This window comes from Antrostomus carolinensis, unplaced genomic scaffold (assembly GCF_000700745.2).
Source record: "Antrostomus carolinensis isolate BGI_N321 unplaced genomic scaffold, ASM70074v2 scaffold36238, whole genome shotgun sequence".
NCBI classification, from domain to species: Eukaryota; Metazoa; Chordata; class Aves; order Caprimulgiformes; family Caprimulgidae; genus Antrostomus; species Antrostomus carolinensis.
The window spans coordinates 853-22,352 of record NW_010335670.1 but is presented as its reverse complement, the minus strand read 5'-3'; the positions used below and the strand labels follow the sequence as shown (position 1 = coordinate 22,352).

Below are 21,500 nucleotides of genomic sequence, written 5' to 3'. Positions count from 1 at the left end.
TGGGCAGGTAGGATTCCCAAGCCCCTCTACCAACAGGTCAGGCCTCCCAGAAATGTTATCTTAAAGGTAACTATGTGCCCCCACCCCCTTCAGCTAGCTTGTGCTCAAAATCACTTCTTGATGCTTCAAATAAGCAAAGTTCATAGTTCCACTCTGAAGAGATACCTTGGGCAGATTTTTAGCTCATAAATGGGAGGAAAAAACAAAACCAAAAAACAAACCAACTACTGGAGGGGGACCTGGAACAAGATAGAAGTCTGCAGTGTTTACTGGAAAGTCAGCATTTATTACTAAAATTGTGTTGGATATGCATATCTGAACAGCATGCTAGCCTAGGCTTTTGCTTATGCAAGTAATGAAAGCTTTATGTTACAATTTCTGCAATATTTTTATAATTCATCACTTACCTACAACCTACATTTCTATTTATGAGAATGAGATAAGAACTGGCACAAAGTCAACAGGTCTCAGCTTCAGTGCATCAGTGCCTGGATTGTATATTACAAATTTTTTTTAATGGACTTTCTGCGGTACAGTTTTAAAGGTTTGGCAGAAGGTAAAATGACTGCATGGTTGATCACTGCTTTCACTGCTTTCACTTCCACCTTGTATGGCATCTATAAGCCTGAGAGTCCTACTCCAGGGACACTTTGTCCCTTTCTTTGTATAGGATATGTAAAAAATGAATCTGCAAATTGGATGAAATCTGTCAAAAACCCGATTATCATCAGTGGATCTTGTAGGACTACATGCAGTTAAGGCTGCCTGACACTTCTCATTTTAAGACCTCATTTTCTATTGCTTAACTTTACCACACATTAGCAGTTAGGGCTGAAATTTTCCATACTGGATGTCTGCCTCAGGCTGAATTTTATTTTGCGGGTGTAAGAACGTATCAGCTAGAAGCACTAAGCTTAGTGCAAAGTAAGTTTGTGAACAAGGGTAGGGAGAAACATGTTGGTTTTCCCCCACGTTACATTTTTCACAGACATATCTGAGAAGCTCAAGAGCCTTCACACTTTGAGACAGACCCTTTGAAGCATCACTGCTCTGATACCACAGATGTGCCTTTTGCCATCTCATACATTATCACTTAAAATTATAACGGATCACAGTATAAAACACAGAAAAGTTGCAGTTTGTACGTGATATGATTTGCAAAGGTTTTGGTGGAGGTTGGCTGCCAACCTCCAAAGTTTCCTTCTGCAAAGAGCATGAATCAGGGCAGAAGGTCTGAGCTAAGCTTGTGCTCCAGCCACCTCTTCCACATGCCAGGCAATGCTTTGGTATGGGAACTCCATGCAGGAAATCCCCATCGCGCTCTCAGGACACAGCAAGGGAAGGGCTCAGAGGGAAGAACAAAGCACAGGTTGCGAGAGCAAAGGGATCCACCAGGAGCTCAATGAGGAGAAAGGACAGGGGATTGGGGACTTTGCAGTAGACTTGGAAGGAGAAAGGCTCCCCAAAAAGCAGTGAAGGAAGGAAGGAGATGTTGGCAGTGGGATACTGGAGAAGCTAGAGAAGAGGGGAAACAGCCAGGAGAGTCTCGCAGCGTGGAAGCTGATGACCAAAAGAGAAAATAAAAGGTCCAGAGGTGAGTGCTGGCCAGAAGAAGGGGCAGGGGATGCAGATGGGTGCTAGCTGGATAAATAGAAGCAGCTGAGAAGAAAATTATTTGGGGGCAGAAAGTTAAAAGACTATCTATCTCTACACCGTTAGGGCTGAATGCAGGACCCCTAGAAGATGGCATAGCCACCTCTACTTTACAGATTGGAAACTGAAGCCAAACAAGAGTGAAGCCAAAAATATTAAAAGCATCTACTAATGCATTGAGCCTGACCTGTTATTGCCACAACTTTATTTTTCTGAGTATTTAGCATTTTTCAGAGAGATTGCTTTCCAAGGAGGTTGACAACCCCCTGGTTGGGGTACTGGTCTCCATGCAAGTGGAGTGCTCCCAGCTCTGCTACACGCAACTCCAGCTCTGCCCACAAGCTTTCACGGCCCCTGGGACCTCCTTTGCTGAGTCTGGCTCAGGGTGTGATCCCAAAACAGGCCTGCACCACCTCTGCTGCTCTCTGTAAGCATAGGGAAAACAGCTGGTGGCAGCCACAGGAACTTATGGATGCAAAAACACCCCAGGAAACACAGCCCCCAGGTTACTTCTACCAGACAGCTACACGGCCTGACAGTGGTTCATCAGGTGCTGCTGTAGCAGACAAGAGCTGCACCAAGGGATGGATGTCCCACACACACCTCATGTCGCCTCTCCCTCTTTGTCCCACGTATTCCTGAGAAGAACAGAAGACATTACAGCAGCTCCACAGCACCTGATATGCTGTGCTCGTACAGGAGTCTGCAAAACCTCCCTCAATCTGGAGTTCAGCTTCAGGAGTTCAAACAAATATTTACCTTAGAAAACGATGACAACATTGGCTTCTAATTTATGTTGTCTGCTTTCCTAAAACTTTATAGGAAGAGGAAATGGAGCTTTCAGGTCCTAACCACTGAGCATAGCAGCTCTGGAGGAGCTGGGTCTGTGCTCCCACACCCCTGTGCAGTCCATCCTCCCCAGAGCTTTGGCTGTGGGCCAGAGGTAAGCACACCCTAGAGCTGATGGGAGGGAGGTGAACGTTGGTCATCCCCTGCTCACTCCACATCACCTGCCCAGCCCGTTCAGGTAGGGAGGTAACTTCTGCTCAGCCAGTGATGCCACCCACCACGGCAGCCACCATGATGTCCCATGTACATGAAGCTTGCACAAAACAAAACCAGCAGTAAAACTACAAACTTGAGGGGAAAAAAAATAATCTAAAAGCACCCTTCAACATGAATTTGTGAACCAGCATCATCAAAACCTGTGAGTAAGGTGAACTATGGCTGTTTCTGTATCTGCATGCAGAAACTAAACTACAGTTCTTGGAAGGGACATGGATTACTGAACCATCATAAAATATCTGGGCTGGGGAGCTCCAGTGCTGCATCCACACGTTACATTATGGCTGTAACTGCAGACTGCTAAACCAGACTTTGTCAAACCGAGCAGTGTTTTCCTGCACATATGATTACATCGACTTTAATTAGGGAACTGGCTCAGTGGTTTTGATTGTTTCGATTGGGTAAACATGTGACACGGATTGATCTATAATTAAGATGAACTTTAAAGATAAGTGTTCATGTTTAAGTGGTGGAGCGGACACATTTGTCACTGCCTGAGGATGAAGGAGTAAAAGTACAAGTCAGAAGAGATCCTCTCTGCTCAGTGATTGCTGACCTCTGTTTTTCATTATTACTAGGAAGTGGTCAGTTAACCCTCATCATTAAGCAATAAAGCGTGACACAGAGTGCTGATTAATGTGCTGCTCACAAATACGGTCAGGCACAAAGAGAAAGCCGTGGCGGGCTTCTGGCAGTTTTAAACGGCCATTAGTTATAGTTGTGCAAAATGAAATTAACCCAGCTAATCAAGCACTGAGAAGCCACAGTTCTGCTGAGGGTCAAGGGTTCCCAGGAAACAAAAGGTACAGTATGTTTACATAATATATAAAACAAAAAAGGGAAGAAAGGAAAAAGAAAAAGAAAAAACACCCTGACAGACTGATTAATGAAAATGAATACATTCAATAAATTTGACCAAAGATTGAATAAACATAATACCTGCACTGCACATATTAACTGAAAAAAGTCCACATCTTAAAGAAAGAAGGGGAAGCAATAGATTGATTTCAGCCATCTCCAAGTTCACGAGCAGTCTACTAAAGCACACAACAGAATAGTTGTTGCAGTGCTGCAGATGATCCTGTTCAGACCCTTGTCCCCAAAACCCAAAGTTTCAACTGCCCTCCTCTGCAGACAGGTTTGCTATTTTACCCCTTTACAGACTCAGCCACATGACCCACTATATCCCTTAGGCTGAATTTTGGCAGTACCTGCATTATCACATATATTCCTCACATTCTCAAATGGGCTTCCTGTTCATAAACCCTTCACCTTTCAGCCCCAGAGTGCTGAGGAAGCAAGTGGACCAAATAGTAAAAGCACAGGAGAAATACACAAGCTAAACATGCACACAAGCATGCCCTAGCTCATTCTGTGACAAAGACAGGACAGACCTAAGCACCAGGAGTTTTTTCTGAACAAGTATCCTTCTCTCACTTTAAATTCAATCTCCCTTCATTAGTCTTGGGAAGTCCCACTTTAAGACGTTACCTCCATGTCTGGAATATGGGAGAAATGTTTTTACTGTGGCCTGCTCTGTGCTCCTTTCTGGATGCCAGAGGCTCTTCACAGAATCACAGAATGTTGGGGATTGGAAGGGACCTCGAAAGATCATCTAGTCCAACCCCCCTGCCAGAGCAGGAACCTAAATGAGATCACACAGGAAGGTGTCCAGGCGGGTCTTGAATGTCTCCAGAGAAGGAGACTCCACAACCTCCCTGGGCAGCCTGTTCCAGTGCTCCGTCACGCCACTGTAAAGAAGTTTCTTCTCAAGTTTAAGCGGAACCTCCTGTGTTCCAGCTTACACCCACTGCCCCTTGTCCTATCATTGGACATTACTGAGAAGAGCCTGGCTCCATCCTCATGACATTCGCCCTTTACATATTTATAAACATTAATGAGGTCACCCCTCAGTCTCCTCTTCTCCAAGCTAAAGAGACCCAGCACCCTCAGCCTTTCCTCATCAGGGAGATGCTCCACTCCCTTAATCATCTTGGTGGCTCTGTGCTGGACTCTCTCAAGCAGTTCCCTGTCTTCTCCCCTCTCTCTCTCTAAACCTTTGTTTCTGATTTCAGCTGAAATCTTAATTTGTCCCACATCTCTAGCAAAATAGTTTAATTCTAAGGATTTCCCTCACTTCTTCAGTTGACAATCTTCATTTTAAGTGAAGCCTCCAAGAAATTCACATCCATACCGATTTTGGATTATGGATTGCATAACACACATCCATATGGATTTTGGATTACCTCCACCTGCATTCTATGGCAATACTTCAGATGTGTCTTTGCCTGCTGAATCTAAGTGGGTACCTTTGCTTGTAGAAGCACACATAGCATTTCCCACTTGTTTTTTCTTGGCAGCTTATTGTTATTGCATTGTGAACTTGTTATTGAAGGCTTCAAGGACAGAAAGAATGGTGACAGTAACAAGGATTTTCTCCCATTCTTAGTGGAAAGGTAATAGAAAATACAGCAAGTATGTGAATAGGAAGGCAATAGGAAGGGCTGAAATGAAGTCAGAAAGATTATGCTGTCCTTTGCTTCTCTATTTCTGGAACATTTTCTAACACTATGGAAAAAGGGATGCTCAAGTAAGTAAATTTACCCAAATACTGTTCAAAAAACCTCTGCTGTTCAACCCTCTTCTGTCTTATCACAGAACCCTGGGCATGTACTAATACATATGTTTTGCTTGTGCTTTTATGTTCTTCACTTTTTTGTATGCTTCCAACAAATTATCTTTTATTATTAAACAGCTAGAGAAAGATCTCATCCTTGTCATATTTCCTCTTCCTACCTTTAAATGAATAATTAACACAGAACAATTGGCAAGTATTCTTTCTAAACTTCTTACATGGAAGTGAATTCCTTCACAAAATAGAAGATAAACAAGAAAAGACGCAGCTCAGTGTGACCACTGTATCCAAGTGCTTGCAACACCCCAATTTATTTTATGAAGCTATCTGCAACACTGCTGTATTAAAATAACACACATATCTACTGTACTTGACAGACTGCCTGCTGCCCTACATTCAGCACAGAGTACCTGCATGATGACACTGCAGAAGTATGAGAATATGAAATACCACTTGTAGTTCTCAGGGCTCTATAAAACACTGGAGTATCTAGAATTCAACTGTCTGGCTGCGTGCACTTCCATATGAAGTCATGAACAACCGCCCTCTCCCCAAACAAATGAATGTACAATCTGATAGTTTCATTCACGAATATGGTGGTATTGCTGTAAGAATAGTGTCTTCCTGTTATTACTAAAAAGACTGAAAGTAAAAGAAATCATTTTAAAATAGGTTAGTGTCTTTTCATTCCCCTCTTTTAATGTTATGAATAGTTTAGTATGCCAGTGCACATAACCTAAGAAGTACTTATTATTATTTTTCCCAATAGTCCATCATTATCATTCTGTTGTATGAGAGAAAATTAGCACCTATCACTTACATAATTTCAAGCAGTATTGTTAAGAGTGGAATTTGCATGCATGATATGGTATATAGGCTAACCCAAATCCATTTGCTAAGTCCACGTGGTAAAATGGATGAATAAATAATTGAATGCTTAGCTCCAAATATATAATTATTCTTAGAAAAAAAAAATTAGAGCACAAGTCTGTGAAAATACATATAATAATACTCATCTACAGCTAAATACCCCAGACAAAAAAATGTCCTTTCAGAAATGGAAAAATTCCATTAGTTACTGCCCTAAAATGTTTATGGAAAACTCAAATAAATGCCCAAGTTTTGAAAGTACAGCACTACTGCACTTCTTCCCCACAGGCATTAGCTTTAAATTAAAAGTGTTGTCCCAGCGTAACGAAGAAACGGATTAGCACAGTACTTGTGCAGAGCATGCAAAAGGTTTGTAAACCTTCAAACTGCAGTTTAAATTGTTCCTGTTAGAAAACGTTACAGCTCGGTTGTTCTGATCTGTTCCCACACACAGTATCATACAGTCTCTCCCTAAGAAAGCAACATTACCTTTTTTAACATCATTCATCACCCTGGTCTGTAATAAGCATCGCTGTTCTGACGTTGCAAGAACTGTTTGCCATATGTCTACTTCCAATACACGAGCTGCATCAGTTATTTGTTACATGTAAAGAAAGGAGGGAGAGGGCTTTGCAACAGTGAGTACAAAACATCAAGTCCAGTCCTTTTCTGTATTAGACTGCAACATAAACCAACTTCCAGATGAAGTAAAATGAATAGGTGGGCACAAATAAGAAAACTATGCTCTAGTTCTTATGCCCAGTAGTAGTCTGAATGAATACAAATACGCCATGTACAGGGAATGAGTGGAGAAGATTCCACTATTCTGGATATGGCTTTCCAATAAGACAAGATGTAGAAATCTGATACAACTGCATTGATGCTGATAGTAATGACACCTTTTCTGGAAAAGGTGTGAAACGTTGCAAGAATTCAAAATATTCTGTTTATCACAATGGTCAGTAACACACAATTGGCAATGTCTCTTGTTGGCATCTTGCAAGAACAGCAACAAAAGTTCCAAAGAAACTCAATTTTCTTCTAACCCAATTTTAGACTGTTTTTCTGTTCTATGGACATCACATTGTGTTTTAAAATAATGCATCTGTCTTTCTATTGCAGAGGCTATTTCCATTTTGGTATTTTTTTCAAGCCACCCTGTGGCTTGAAAGTCAGTTTATGTTCTAAATCTGTAGAATAAATTTCTAAAATACAACATTTCCACATCTATTTTCTGAGGCATTTATTTAGTCCTTTTGAATTTCTTCAGATTCTTTTCCAGGCAAGAGTCATCAAATAGTTTCAATAAAACCTGCTTCCTAAAACAGTAATTCCATTACAGCTTTTTGCTCTTATTACTGGCCATCTGATGTACCATTGAAGAAACTCTGTACATGGACCTTTTTAAAAAATATTATTTAATAAATCAGAAAAAAATAACCTGTTAGGAAGTATGGGAGTCAATTTTGAGAGGCAGGATATCATTCAGACTTGACAGAGCTTTTAAGTCTGTCTTTCCCATTTGCAACCACATGTTAACCAGCAGTGTGAGTCAGTGCAAGATCTTTGTTAGGTCCAGGCAGAAGCCTGAGCTCCTCTAGCAGTTAACCAGGCCCTCAGAGGGTAACTCTTGGCTGTTTTTCTCCTGCACTCACTTCCTGTTCTCTGAGCTATTTACTTTTCCACTAAAAGACTGCAAAGTCCATCAACATAAAGCAATTAGATAGAGAAAAAAACCAAACAAACAAACAACAAACCTCAGTTAGGGACATTTTCTAGATGAGAATCATCTAAATCCAAAGCAGATACTTTTGCTTTGAAAAGCAACAGTGGAGGGAAAGTCTGGAGGCAAGGAAGACTTACCCTGGGAGGAGAGGGATCAACCTAGGGAGCGTATAACAAATGGGACATCACGTGCAGTACTCACATGCATTGAGGGAGCTATCTCATGTCACTGAGAGACCACCCTTGATTATCTTTGAAAGGTCATGGCAATCAACTGGGAGGCTCCCAAGGACTAGAAGGATGCAAGTGTCACTTTCGCCTTCAAGAAGAGCAAGATTTATTTATTTATTTTATTTTATTTTTTTTAAATGGTGAGGATGGTCAAACAGGTTACCCTGAGGGCTCAAACAGGTTGCCCTCCAAGTACCCCCCTCAGAGATACTCAAGACCCCACTGGACACAAAGCTGAGCAACTTGCTCTGAGCAGAAGGGTTGGATTAGATAATCACCAGAGGTCTCTTCCAACCTCTGCAATTCTGTGATTATATGATAATACTCTCTCATCTGGACACAGTTAATCCACACAAAACGGTGCTCTCTTCCTAAAACTATGCACATTAGCACAGTCTTCGATAGCCCTTAAGGCATAAAGTGATTAAGGCATATCTTCCATATCAAAGAAATGCTATACCCAATATTAGATTGTTACACAAGGAAATCTGAAAGAAACAGCTTCTAAAAAGAAAAATTATATTGTGAAAAATCTGCAGCACATTCAGAAAAGATGGTAAATTAACCACATCACAATAACATGTTTCAGTAACCTGTGCAGAAAACTCCTGCAGTGTTAAACACATTGAGATGTACTGTATGAACAAAGACAAAGAAGGATGAATTTGAGGAACTCCTCTAATAAACTCCCTCTAGTAGGTACTAGATATGATGGATCACAGCCTTACCAAATTCACTTCAGTCAAATGGTTTAGGCACAGCTCCTAGGATGCCGAGGCACCTTGTCACTATTTAGCAGCAAGTAGCTTTCCCAGGAAGCACCACCATCATCAATGTTTCCTGCACACAACCACCACCTAGGAACCTTGCTCTGGCTGCTGTCGCTAAATAGGTTAGAAGTCTCAGACTTCCCAACACTCAATATCTGAATTCTGATCCCCACAGCAGATTAACATAAGTCCCTAACTACATTATGTCTTACACCTACACGCTTGGTCCTGCCTTGCCAGACCCCTAGCTTACCCTGGGGACAACATGGATAGTGATTTAGGAAGAAACAGGACCACGAAGTCAAAGGGAATCTTGTCCTCAGAGTCCACATTCACTTGCCACCAAAAACAAAGTACATAAAGGATTACAGAGATTTGAAGAAGAATAAGAGAGAGAGAGAGAGAAGACAGAAAGTCGATGCCTGAGGCAGTTGAACAGTGCCCTGGAGAATTGGACTGCATCTCCTTGCCATAAACTTATTATTAAAATAAGCAAGAAAAATCACTAATTATCCTCCTTGTTTCCTAAATATCCAACTTGAGAACCAGATTCTGATTTGCAGTGGTTTAAGCACTCATAGCTGCAAGTAAAATCAACGGGAATTGCACTTTGGACAAATTAAGTGCTATAAAATGCCAAGTACTTCTGCCCCTTGAGGTCCTAGATATCATAAATCATGAACCCCAAATCAGTGGATATGTCTGAGCTTAATCTGCGTCTTAACTCCTTGACTGTAAAACAGAGGTAATAACCACTCATCCTACAGTATCTTGTATTGCAAGGACAAATTAAACAATGTTTGTGAAGCACTAAGATATTATAGTGATGAACACTACAGAAAAGCTCTGCAAGAAATGAGTAATTACGTCTTCTGAGGAAGGGATGAATAGTAATTAGCAGTAAAGGCAGAAGACCATACATTAAGCAATAAGAAGAATACAAGATACTGAATAGCTACTCATTAATTGAATGTTATCCAATCTGTTCAATGAACAAGGCAGAGGTCTAATGGAAAAAATTGTATATGACTGTGTAATTAAGGCTGAATTAGAAATCATTACATGTGGTGCAGATAAACAAAGACCATGCAGGCCACTAGCATTCATTATTTTCATATTTAGTTGTGATTTTGCAATTTTTTTTTTCCTCCCCAATATATTTTTAAAATAGCAAACTGAAAAAAACCCAAGCAGCTCAAAACCCCTGAAACCCACCACTGCACCTAATTAAGAACTCGCACAGAGGAGCAGAAAGGGGTGGGAGAAGATACAGCAACCTCAGGCGGCCCTGCCACTCCAAACCCTGAAACAGGAGAAGAAAGGCTCTGTCACACTGCCCATGAACAGGAGCAGGACATCAGCGAGTTTTACTGCACAGGAACCACAGCATGCACGAATCCCAAGCACATGCTCTCATCTGCTGCATGCAGAGCCTAAACACAGACTTTAGGCTTCAGCTCATGTACTGGCTGAAGCTGCCCAACAGCTGCCCAAGATGCTGCATCAATTCTGCAGCAAGTACAGAGTCCCCCAATTACACTGTCAGCAGCCCCTGGTACCCCTTCACCTGACACCTGGAAGGAGGAGGTGAACAGAAGCCTCCTTGTTTCTACTTGCTCTTAGTGTGGACAGGGTGCATACAAAAGCCCCACATCATCTTCACTTTTGAACCAAGTGGGAATGGACTGACCGACCCATGTTCCCTTTCTTAGGGCGCTGGAGTTGGCAACTCAGCCATGAGAGATGGAACCAAACAATTTTACAGGCTAAAACCAGGTAAAAATTCAGTCTTATAGAATTCCTTCTCCTTAAACAATAAAGAGTTGTGGGTTTCAAAGTTGACCAGAGGCCACTATTGTTTCTAAAAAAAATCTGACAAAACTGCCTCAGTCTAAGTCTAGACTTCAAACCTAACAGAGGTACTCCCAACCTTCAACAACCTAAAACTGTGCTGCAAAAAAAGGCTGAAATCCTGGCTTCTTTTAAGGCAATGGGAGATTTGCCACTACCTTTTCCCACTCTATTTATATCCGAGATGCTAGCAGATGTCTTGTTCCCTCTGTCTATAACAGACAGATCTGTATGTACATTTTATCTCACTTTTTTTCGTCTGGAGACTGTTTTCCCACCCTTTCATTTAAAATGGGATTAGAAGGTACAAAAAGATGGTTTGTTTCTGGCTTTATGTATTTATACATTTATTTTGAGGTTTTAACTATTTAGAATTTCTTTAAGCCATGACACTTCAAAATTCCTTATCTCTAACATTGTTTTGCTGAAGGCATCTTGCAGGATTATGTCCTTTTGGTTCTTAACTACTTAACCTGAGTCTGGAAGAGCCTTTTCAGGCTCTAAAAATTTTCTGAACCTTGAGGGTTGTAGCAGAGAAGTGCCATTTGCTACTAAAAGTGAAAATTATACCATTGCTTCGATAGGCTGCAAAGATAGGTAGATAACAGTGTTTTATAAAGTGGTGTCTCTTAAGGAGCAGTACCATAGCTGTAAGGAGCTAAAGCCTCTGACTAAGGATATTTTATGATATTTGATAAGCTTTATGCTGTTTGATATAGATCTCGTACATATATTTATGTCCAACTGCAAACTCCATTTTGAATATTCGTTCATGCTTTAGTTATCCATTTACAGTTGTACTGCACTAGGCATTACAAAAAAACCCCAGCAGCACAGTGACCAAGAAGCCAGACCAGTTATACTTCAATGACAGAGGATTTCTCAGTAGCCAGGCTTTCACTTGAGGAGATCACCAACAAATGCAACCAAGCATGAGGACACCTGATGGGGTCTGGCGGTACCTGCAGAGGCTTAGCTGGATAGCATAGAGTTATTTCAAAAGGACTTCACTCTCCTCAACTTGCTTTTTTGAACTGAAAATGAGAAAAGTCATCACAGGAGACAAGACATTCATCTGCTAGTACAAATAAAAAGCCATTCTGCCTTATGCAAGATCTGAGCACTTTACATTAATTTTTGAAAACTGGAGTCTTGTACTCCTGTGAAGATCTGGGCATCCACCACCACTGCAAGTGGAATACCCTAAAAATGTCTTAGTTGGTTCATCCTCTCTTTTACTACTCCTATTTCCTTCATTTCTGGAGTCAGGTGAACTCTTCAGCCTTATCAGGACACATTATTAACTAAAAGAGACCTCTTTGGCTTATCCTTTACAATCACAGATAACCAAATTGTATTATACATCAGTTACTTCTCTTACACCCCATTTCAAAGTAGGTATGTAAATCCTTCTGACCCCTTTCAGGAAAGTGCACCTAAAAGTCCCTCTTTCTGGAGGTTTGCAGCCTTCTCAAAATATCAAACTAACTATTGTCATTTTTACCCATTTGCTCTTATTTCAGTACAGTTCTTAGTTCAAAATAAATTCTCCTGCCTCTCAGTTGTCTATTCCTCAACTCTGAAATATTTATAGATAGCAATCATGTCCCAACTCAGACTCTTTTTGGGTAAGCTAAAAAAAGCTAAAAGCATTTAGTCACCTGACATAAGATAAATTTTTATCCCCCAGATCATTTCAGCAGCTCTCCTGATGTGCTTCCTTGATTCTGAATCAAATTAACTACAACACGCTGGTGACCAGAAGTATACACAACACTCCACATAAGCATTTCCAGCATTATTTGTACCATGACTGTGTGAAGACTTCCCTGTTTGCTTGAACTACTTGGTGCATCTGAACATATGGAATTTGTATAACAATGTTAAAGTGGCTCAGCCATCTTGGAACTATTACCAAACAGATTAATTTCCCAGGGAGAACCCTATTTACCTTTCCTATGCTGTATATGGAAAAAATCCACTCCTTGGTGAAGAAAAGGCAGTTGAAGTATACAAGAAAACTCTAAACTAATGGTTGTGACACTTGGAACTTTCCTTAGTCAAAATATTTATAGCTACCTTAAATCAGCACACATTCACAGGGCCATCCCACCGCTATGAAGACTCTGATCTAATGGAATGTTATCCTGTGACATGTTAAAAAAGAAATAACTAAAAAAAAATAATTGCTGCAACTCAGTTCTGTGTCACATTGTAAGAATGACAAAATTTCCTCTCTCTTATAAAGATGTAGAAGGTAAGCACATGGAAGCCTGTGTGATGCTTGAATCTGTGGAAACAGAGATTACCGAAGATAAACCTACCTCACCGCTGTGTATACGTTCTGTTTACTGCTTATGGTGCTTCTGCAGGCTGGCTATTACCTACTGAATACACTATTTTATAGATGAAGCAGTCTAGAAACTAGTATTCATAAGACAAAGAACAAAACACAAACAAAAGAGTGCAGGAGATGAATAATTGCATGCAGACCTCGTAGCATCATGCAAGTGCTTTCCAAGGCTAGACAGCAGCCCACATTTAAATTCTCATCCTTGTACTTGTCTCTCCCTCTCTACAGCAACACCCACTTACAGTAAATAACCATTACAATAAAAAAAAAAAAAGTCAATGTTGGAAAGTCTTGGGGGAAGGAAGAAATTATTCATGCTTTTGGAAAAGGAATCAATGTGGACTTTTAGCTTACTTGATATAAAAATATTTCTTCAAATAATTATCCCAGCCATTAACCAACCTGTGGTTCTTTGAGGCACTGCAGCTGCTCAACTCACGCATTCCTTGCTTGTTTTAAAACCAAGACACTTTATCACCTAGATGGTTCCCAAACCTACTCCTTCCTTTCTGAAACACTACCACAATACGCTTGCTCTGTTAGTGCTTCACTCCACATTTAACATTCACCCAGTATTTATTCTTGAGCATCACTCAAGAGTTTCTCATGCAGGTCCCATATTCCAAGAGCCACAAGGAAAGCTTCTCCTCCCATTCCACCTTTCCCTAGCTTTAAAATACTAAATTAATACATGCTCCATCCTTTATTAGATTTTCCTTTTTTTGTGTCACACTTCTTTCTGCTTGTATTTTTCCCCTTTTTAGGGTCCCTAAGGAAACCCTTCTAGCTCCTTCCTCCTACCAGTCTCCTGAACTCCAACCTCCTAGTAACTAAAGCCAAGCAGGAGCAAAGACTTCATGTCACTGAGCAATACTGCCTGCCAGAGGAAAAACCAGGAAAAGTCCTTTTTTATATCTATGAATGCATGGAAGGCTGGTGGCAGCTTCAACCTACAATGACTTCATTATTTAAATTTTATTTTACACCTATTAACCATAGCATATCAAGTAAGAGTAGCAGCTGCTCCATGAATTTGACCAGCTCTCTTGCCCTCAGCAGATCATCCATCTGCTTGCTCTTCACCTAATATTTCTGTTTGATAGGTTGTAAAACAGATCCTTGCAACAGGTCAGGAACCAAGTCAATTTCAAATCCCACATAGAAATTTCTATGAAAACATATGGACATCTACACTAAGTAATGTTGAATTTAGAGAGGCCACTGACCTTATGAAAGTGGTTAAAAGTAAAATTGCAGCCTGTGACGGAAAAACACTGACTCCATTACAGTGAATGAACAGAAGAGTGGAGAGTGAAGAACTGTATGTATAATTAATTCTAGTAACACAGACCTACAAAATTCGTGGGTACACAAACTGCAAAATGGTGTGGAAAACGCCTTTCTACAGTGTATCAATTTCAACCTCTACACCATAAAATGTATTGCTTCTTTAAATGTTCAATATAGTAAACTTTCCTATTCACCAGTAATATTTTATAAAAATTTAAGTTATGCTAATTCAGCATATTATTCAAGAGCTCCATATTCTGGCATTTAAATTCTCATACCTTGATATTTTTTCTACCTGAATTCAAATGAAAATATTTCTGAGGCACCCATAGAGGCTTCAGTTTCTATTTATTTTCTACTGGGGGGTGTTAGAGCCTTGGGAAGTTCTCTCACTTACAGCGCATGGGAAAACCATAGGAAGATCACCTGTTTCTGAAAAAATACATTACGCATTACATATCACTTTCCCTCTTGTGTGGCTTTCTGGAAGCAGAGACTACACAGTACTTAAAAAAAAAAAAAGAATATCTATGGGATATTATGCATCTGGCCCATTGCTAAACAGTTGTACAGTGCCTCTGCTTGCCAAAGAAGTGAATTTATCTACCACTGAATTTTCAGGCTGGCAATAGCTTGCAATCCTTCAGGCAAAGACGAGTCTCTAGAAGGCTGCTGGATCCCTTTGGTTAGGGCAAAAAGAGCTGCCTCTGTGCCTGGTAAGGCAGACTGGGAGTTACCCCAGCTGACTGATGGGTTGGACCCTCAATCTTGCAGCACACGTTGATTTGTTTCTGTTTTCAGAGCAGCCTGGCACAAGGGGAGATGAAGAATGGTACTTCTTTTCTGTAAACCTATCTTTGAGGCAATCTCGGTTCCCACAGCTGTGCCGAGTCCCCGCAGATTGCTACACAAGAAATTTCATCCCTTCCACTATTGAAGCGAAGTCTTGGATAACCCGCTGTTCAAACACACAGCAGAGGTAGGGTTTCTTTGTTACTAGGCTGCTCACTGAGGTGCACAACACATTTACTATATCCAGGAGGTCATTTAAATAAGATGGCATCAAATTAGACTTTGAAAAATTTCCTTCAGCCAAATTTCCTCCTACTTTAACCAGGCAAATAGCAAATGTTCAGGTGAAAAAGAAAGGCAACCCTAGAAACTTCTGTTACTGTCACTGTGACTGTGACTGTGCTTCTACCTCAGAGGTCAAGAGAGATCTACATTTCTGACTTAAAATAGAAGAACTAGCTTTAAGGCAAACTTCCTGGAGCAGAAATCAACAGCTTAATCTGAAATTCATTGAACATCACATCTTTGTATTCAAAAAAGGCCAAGATTCCATATAACTAATACAATTTGTTAATTCTTCCTTTTTAAGCAGACAAAAATCTCACAGCAAGTATTCAAAATAACTGGAAGATTATGGTGATTTTTGCTGTAGTCTTCAGCACCATTTGGAGATGAAAAAATGCCTTCCTTCTTTCTTACCTTCAAACCAAAGGAAGAATGAAAGATCAGCTTTAGCAACTTAAGAAGCGATATAATTTTGATTTAGGACAGATTACCTCATACTTGTCTGGAACTTGAACAAATGAACTAAAAATGCAAAGCATACGCAAGAACAGCTGTGATTTCTGACTTCAAGCCCATTACTCTCCTTAAAGAAAGCTGGTTCAGTGGAAAAAGAGAAGACATGACTGGCCAGGTGCTTTAGGTTCCCTCACACTATAGTGTATTTCCAGCACATGACTCTCTTAATGATAATAAAGTTTAAATAACTTCATGATTGGTCACATCCATAATTTAGAAAATAATACAATACAGTTATCCTAGGTAAAAATGTATTATAAATAAAATGTCTTAACTTTTACAGTGACACCGTTTATCAACGCTTTTATGGTTAAAGGATTTTAGTGTTTGCAAGGCAGATCATATTTATATTAATGAAACAATCACATTTCTTCATACCAGATTCCTGTTCATCAAGTCAGTCAGCAAAAATTTCATGCTTACTTGATACCAAAATTTTGCACTTTGATAATTTACATCCCTGTAATGCATTCCATCTGAAATTACTTTGGAACTTTCACCAATAAACCCATTTTAATACTTTTTTGGTCTACAGCTCTCCTTCTCATAAATTCATTAGACATTTCCTGCAAGTCCCCAAGACAAGATTCACTGGAAATACAATTACCAGATTTATAATTGGAAATGCAAGCTTTAGTCGCTTTGTTGCTGTGGATCTTCTCGTTTTGTTTTTAAATTTCAATACAGTTGTTCTTTTCTGTTATAATCCCTCTGTTTTATAATGTTTCAGAGGACTGCAAAGGAATTGGCACTCAAAAGCTGTTCAAGGTGGGCTGACAACATTAGCATTTCTAGCTGAGACTCAAAGAGCTGGGTGGTGTGCAGTGCTCCCTCTCTACAAATCCCCTTTCCCTCTTTTTCCATGCTTTTTGACACAATTTATCTCCCCACTTGTTCTTGTCCTTCCACCTCAACACTGCATGCTCTCTCCCATGATTTCCATCCCACTATATCTTTTGATTGACTATCAGTATGTAACTTCTTAAATTAAACTAAATAAAACTTGCATTTAATCAGTAGAAACTAATGACACACAGTGTCTTCCCTGTTGAGGAGAAGAGTTCCTCTATTCAAAGAGGGCATCTACTGAAACACAGGAGAGTCTGTCTGAACATCAGGAAGCACTTTTTTTTTTTTTTTTACTATGAGGATGACCAATCACTGAGGTAGTTGCCCAGAGAAGTTGTGGAGTGTCCATCCTTTGAGATACTCAAAAGCCATCTGAACATGGTCCTGGACAACAGGCTCTAGGTGGCCCTGCTTGAGCAGGGGGGTTGGACAAAATGGCCTCCGGAAATTCCTTCCAACCTCAGCCATTCTGTGGTTCTGTGCTAATGGCACCAGCTCCACTCAGCATTTTTAATAACAACTGGAAGTGGAGATCATTTTTGAAAAAATATAATTTCTCATGCTACTTTCTACTGAAGAATGTCTAGTGGATCAAATAAGAAATATGTGTGCGTATGTGTGTGTGCATATGTACATAAAGTGTGTAAAATGTAACTGGAAAAATATTCATAAATCTTTAAAAAGTTTATACACACGACTTCTTCAAGTTTCACTCACCATTTCCCTGAATATCTTCCATCCTTTTACTACAATCTTTTAGAGAGGGAACAATTCGTTTTTACTCAAATAAATTAGCCACTGTATTTATAAATTCCCCAGAAAGTTGTTTCTCTGTTCACAGAGGGGGTATTACTGTTTTCTTGGTAATGAAAACAAGAATGCAGGCACTTCAGTAAAAAACACAGCTTTATCTCAGAGCTGAGCTAAAGACAGGTATGCCCAGGATCTACACTTAAAGTAGTTCTGGTAGCATTAAGAGCTCAATAGCCATGTGCATACCAAGCAGAAGTCTAGACAGTATTCACATACCACTGGTAAGAACACTTATGATAATATAATAATTCTAAAAAATGTATTTTAAGCTAATTAAAAACTCCCACCTTCAATCTTTAGGGAAGACAGAGTTGTTTTGTCTTTCATTTTTTGAGGTTTGGTTTGGGTTTTTTTTTCCCAAACTCATAAACTTTCAGTAGTTACTGGTAACTTTTAACTGCATTTTAAAAATTAATTTCTATGCCTGATTACAGAGTAATCCTTTCCTAATAGTTTTAGCTTCTGAAGCCTGGATATGTAGTCTTGCTACTTTGTTAGCTCCTAAAGGGAATCCTTGGTAATTTTTCATAAATTTCTGTAAAGTAGGATAGGGATATCAATCAGATTATGTTAAAAAGGACATCAAAACAGAGAGGTGTGGTAAATATAGATACACAGTACCTTGAAATTATAGTGACTTAAGACTGGAAGGAAGCTCTCCTGGAAGGCAGGGAAGGAGTAAGGAAGATAATAAAAGCTGCTGTCACTTCACACAGTATGCACACGTCTGTGCAAAGTCTCACCGCCATCAAACAAAAAATACCTTCATAATTCAGTGGCCAGCTTAGACATGGATGTTTGAATACCCATCTATGATGTGGCAAGGAGGCACACGGAGGAAAGCACTTGGTGAAAATAAGTAAGGTTTTACAGTTGATGTGCTACATTAAGTGACTGAAAACTCAAGCAAGAAGTTAGGGAATGAAGGCAAAGTCACCTATTGCACAAGAGTAAGAGAAAATACTTTCAGAAGGGCGAAACCTTTTATCTGTCTTCATAACTTTGGGAAATTCATTTGAATTAGATTGACGCTTCTGATGATAGATAGATAAATAGAGTGATAGAGAGATATTACACCAAGTCTTGACTTCAATGACGCACAAGCCCTCCAGGTGGACTTTACAGAAAGCTAAATCCTTATTGCCATCAGCAGCAGATTTAACAACCACAGAAGTTAATCACATCACACACTGCCTCACTATTCTCATTGCACAAGCTGGACACCCTATTAAGAGTCTGCTTTCTTGCTTCCAGTTTTTTATTCATGAAAATAAAACAGTGGTTCTAAAAACATCTACTCATCAGCAGAGATTTCAAAGAACCTATACAGTATTTATGTCCCTTGCATGCCATGAACTCTTATTCTTTTTCAGGTAACAAAATCTTATTTTTTTTAATCACTTGAAGCAGTCACTTACAAAGTATCCAAAAGGTAAAACTTTTTTTTTTTTCCCCCTAATAATCCAAGTCACAGCAAGGCAACACCTACCAGAGGTCCTCCAATACTGAGTGATCCTATCTTCTTTTTATTGAGATGCCAAGGAAAGACTAGTTATAACACAATTAATGTAAGTTATATATATTTTATATATTATATATATTAAAAATAAGGAGACACCAGCAATCACTCATATAATGATGAAGCTATCAAAGTATAGTCCTTGTGAAAGTCCTAGTCCTTAATGAAGAAAACTATCTCTAAGAAATGCACCATGATAAACTCCTGCTTTGTCACCAATCTACCACAGTACTGTAAAGCCACTTCTCTTTTGCTGAAAGACAAAGCAGGTACACTACTGAGTCAAAAGCCCTGGAAGTAACCACAGGGAGACAACTGACCTGACTAAACTATAATGTCGTATAAGGCTGTCAGAGCATGATGAGACAACGGTATTCATCCCCGAGTACAGGAGAAGCAGGAGTATATTTATACCAATTGTACGTCTCCATTAAAAATAACAAAAATCCACTTAGAGGAGAAGCCTGATTCAGCAGCAGCATGAAGGAAAACAATGCATCCTTTAGAAAGCGTACACTGGAAAACACTGGCATATCCTACATAAATTATACCACATGCGATTCAAGTTCATTCAACTTTTCTTTTTTTTCTGATTAACAACATAGAACAATGGCATAAAACACATAGCAAAACATGTATGTGTGCATATGTATTTATATTTTAAACAAATAAATAAACAAACCCCATGTATTTTGTCTTTTCTTTTTGTTTGATGCTTTTTCTTTTGTGTTTCCTTACCTTCAACTGCTCTCTTGAAGAAAACTTTACAGCTACCACATGTAACCACTCCATAATGACATCCAGATGCCTCATCTCCACACACCAAACACACTTTGGAAGGTCTTGAAGATCCAGCTGATACACTTCTCAGTGAAGAGCTGGAAGACAAACAAACAAACCAAAACAGCTATGAATATTTCAAATAAAAATGGCCGTAATGCAAAGTTCAATTAAGAATTTATAACAGGTATATTGCTCAAGGCACCTAGCAATTAGGAAACCACAACTCTTTCTGGCAGTGCCTGGCTGGATACATGAACTGCTTTAATTACTAAGTGCAATATTTTTATTGTCTGTTTTAAAACACCCCTAATATATCAATGTTAATGTGAGAAGTTACCACAAGGGCACTGGAATTTATTGGTAGCAGATGATTAAAACTGAAAATAAACAACAAACAAACAAACCACTGTCAGTGACATGATAGCTATAAATTTTCTTTTTGTTTGTTAGTTAGTTTCAAGTCTTTCCCCTGTAATAAAACCACCAAGACCATTTTACAAAGTAGTGCAGCAAAGCGGTATGCACTTTCCTGTCCTTATTCCTCCTGACCACTGGTCCTTGAGCCTACAGCTCATATTTCTGCAATTTAACAGTTTGCTTCCAAAGCAGTTTTGAAGCCTTTTTACATTCTGTAAGTGCGAAGACCCTTCCATATGACTGTAGGCATCAGAAAAGCAGCATCAGAGGTTCAGAAACTATCTTGAAATTTTTGCAGACGGATGCATCTTGCAAACCCAGCTTCAACCATCTACCACCCTCTTAAAAGACAGAGTATTTCTGTTGTTGGGTTTGGGGTTGGGGTTTTTTTGTGTTTTTTTGTTTTTTTTTTTTTTTGGGGGGGGGGTGTTTGCTTTTTGTTTGTTTGTGGTTTTTTTTATTGTTGTTGGGTTTTGGTTTTGTTTGTTTTTAAACCATGACTCTCCAAAGGTATCCTTAGGAAGTATTTTCCACTGGCAACTCTAAAAGACAGCGCTCTTCAAAAACAAGTTACACCTCATGATGCAGTGAGTCTCCTCCCTCCCTTCTTCCCCCGGGAACTGGAAATGCCACCCTAAAGTAATCAGCACACTTGGAGAAAGGTGTCAGATATTAAAGGAGACGAAAGCTTTAGATCCCTCCCACGCCTCTGAAGGGCTGGGAAGAGTCTCCTTCCACACAGCCTCTCTTCTCCAGGTAAATGTGACCCCTTGTATCTCTTCACACATTATCTCTCTGAGTGCTATCAAACAACTACAAAAACAAGCCTAAAAGACTTTACACCGGTGGTGAAATATCCGATAGTTCACATTGCAGGTCACAGAGTATTTGTCGGTCAGTCATTGGGAAACGAAGTTCACAGGTAGTCTTAATTCAAACACAAGATAACCAGCTTGCTTAAGAAATTTCAAGTATGCACCCTTTGCTTTTTTTTCCAATTTTCTGTTTTCCTTTAAAGAGGTATACAGAGGCCAAGTGATTTATCCAGGGGCACAGCATGAATGTCACTCCAGATCAAGGACT

The 21,500-nt window shown here is 39.6% G+C and overlaps 1 protein-coding gene across 1 annotated transcript in view; it reads right to left on the bottom strand.

Moving 5' to 3' along the window:
- Positions 1–20,094, bottom strand: part of LOC104530135 (mineralocorticoid receptor) — a 95,757-nt gene extending 75,663 nt beyond the window's left edge. Inside the window, exon 1 of the mRNA XM_010174637.1 lies at positions 19,956–20,094. The gene's annotated coding sequence lies outside the window, so the exon portion shown is untranslated. The remainder of the gene's footprint in view (positions 1–19,955) is intronic.
- Positions 20,095–21,500: the final 1,406 nt, after the last annotated feature.